The following is a 2,601-nucleotide window of genomic DNA, read 5'->3' on the forward strand; positions in this document are numbered from 1 at the left end:
AGTTAGTGCAGAATGCTGTAGCACGATTGCTGACATGAGTGAGACCCTATCAGCATATAATACCTCTGCTCTGAAATCTGCAATGGTTGTCAGTTTGCTACCAGGCCAAGTTCAAGGCATGCTTCCCATGTTACAGGTACCACATAGTACTTGCTCTGTTCTTGTAAGAAATCGATCCTTTAGTGTGGCAACACCTACGCTTTGGAACTCCCTGCCCATTGACATTAGGCAGACCCCTTCATTGCATTCTTTTTGGCACCTGCTAAAAACATTCTTGTTCAGACAAGCCTACCCAGGCTTTTAGAAGCTATTGTGTTTTTTATCTATTTTTAACTTATTGTTGGTTTTATTATTTTGAATGTTTCTAAATACCTGTCTTTAACTGTTTTTGTCAAAAATTATATTGTTTCAATTCCTTCTGCAAACTGCTTTGAGGTTTTTTACAATAAAGCCATATATAAATGTTGTAAATAAAATACATAAATAAATTTTGGAGTCACTGTGACCCTTGGGTCTCTTTCCACTTTTAGGAACAAAGCAATCTGCCTTATACCAACACAGGCCATTTGGTACCATCTAGCTCAGTACTGATGATATAGACCAGGATTGGCTCTCCAGGATTCTAGGCAATAGTCTTTTCCAGAGATTGAATTTTGGACCTTTGCATGCAAAGCATATGCCCTACCACTGAGCTATAGCCTTTCCCCTGTTGAAAAAAGTATCTTTTAAAATGGTTCACTAATGAATACACAGCATACCTAGGGCAGATCCATTCATTTAAAGCACATTCAACACACATTTGAAGCACATGAATTCCACCACCAAATCATGGGAACTGTAGTTTGTTAAGAGTGATGGGAACTATAACTGTGAGGGGGAAAATACAATTCCCAAGATTCTTTGGGGGGAGTAATGCACTTTAAATGTAAGTTGGATGTGCTTTAAACATATTGTATGAATCAACTTCATAAACTTTGCCTGCATGTAAATCGTTTTACTTCAAGTCCCAATGTGTTCAACAGGGTTTACTCAAACAGGGTGGTGTGTAACCTCACCCAACCGAAAATTCAGAATCATGCCACTTTATTCTGTTTTGCAACTGTTTTATACTTGTTTTTATGGTTATTAAATTTTAAAGGGATTTACTTCTTGTTGTGAGCTGCCTTGGTTTTCAGTCGGCAATCTTACCTCACAGGTAGGGTTGCCAGGTTCAGGGCCTGAGATTGATCCTGGATCTTTAGGAGAAGAGAAAGTCAGCCAAGTGCAGGTATTCTTGCAACACTGTAATAGGAAAAACCACAAGGTGGAATTATCCCTTCCCCCTGCACAACTTTTAAAGATACAGAAGACCTCTTGGAGGCCAGGCCTGGCAACCAAATCACACTCTACAAGCACTCACAGTCTTATCTCAAATCACACTCTACAAGCACTCACATAATTCAACCACACATCCAAAAAACAGCATACTCACATGTACACCCATGACAACCACTCAAATCTACATACAGCCAAGTAATGCACACACATATTCTAAGTACAACATTCATACCAAACTCTCACACCAAATATTCCCCCTTGTCTCTCACTCAAGGGGGCAGAAACTGGGTATAGAAACCACTTTTCCCAACATAGTAGACAATGACACTTCCCTCATCTCTCAACTGAGGAACAAAAACCATTCAAATCTCAAATGTTCACCCTAAAGAAGGGCAGGCTTTCAATCACAACAGCTCATTGGTTTGCCTTCTCTCTCCAATACTTGCAGCAATGTTTTTCCTTGGCGGGTGATGGATTCCAGACCCCAAGACAACTCCAAGTGCGACGCTAAGTGTCATGTTAATCACAACCATGTCCCTTCGCTGCTTTTTGCTGTGGGCTTCAGAATGAGATCCATGTTAATGCCTAGGAATCAATAAGCATGAAAAAGGAGAGTGTTAGCACTGAGAAGTTTTGTCAGTGGCTGACTCACCACCTTTCACTCTGATTGGCCCCAATCAGCAGGAAAGGACAAGGACGCATGTTAGAAGACTCTTCTCAGTGGCATCCTCTTTCATGTTGATTGGCTTGTAGGATGCTGGAGACATAGGGATCCTGCTGGGACCCTACTCCCAAAAAAGTAAAGGGTCTAAGACCCCCACTGAGTCCCCACACGACTACACTCCTGTTTGGCCATTAGAAAAACACTAAACCACTATTAGGGGGCAGGGGGATGCAAGTTATGCAAACTCTGTTACATTTTGTTACATTTATTTAAAATAATGTATTTGAAAAAATACTTTGCTAAAAGGCTGACACTTGCACAGCTTTTCTGATTAATTCTCGATTGTTTTGGTGCAAAATGCCCGTCGCAGAGGCAGCGGTGTCACTAGCGGGAGTGCGGGGGGGTGCGGCCCTCTGGTGCGCGCCCTCCCAGGGGCATGGACGAGGTGGCTGGGCTTGCGTGCGTGTGTGCGTGCGTGCGCACATGTGTGCGCATTCGAGGCCAGCCACCCTGTCCATGCCCCTGGGAGGGCGCGCGCCGGAGGGGCACCCAGCCGGAGAAGGCCTGGGAACGCTGGCGCGCCTCCCTCACTGCACTGCTCCTGGTCTTGCCCGCCTGCC

The sequence above is a fragment of the Rhineura floridana genome, chromosome 5, assembly GCF_030035675.1.
Source record: "Rhineura floridana isolate rRhiFlo1 chromosome 5, rRhiFlo1.hap2, whole genome shotgun sequence".
NCBI lineage: Eukaryota > Metazoa > Chordata > Lepidosauria > Squamata > Rhineuridae > Rhineura > Rhineura floridana.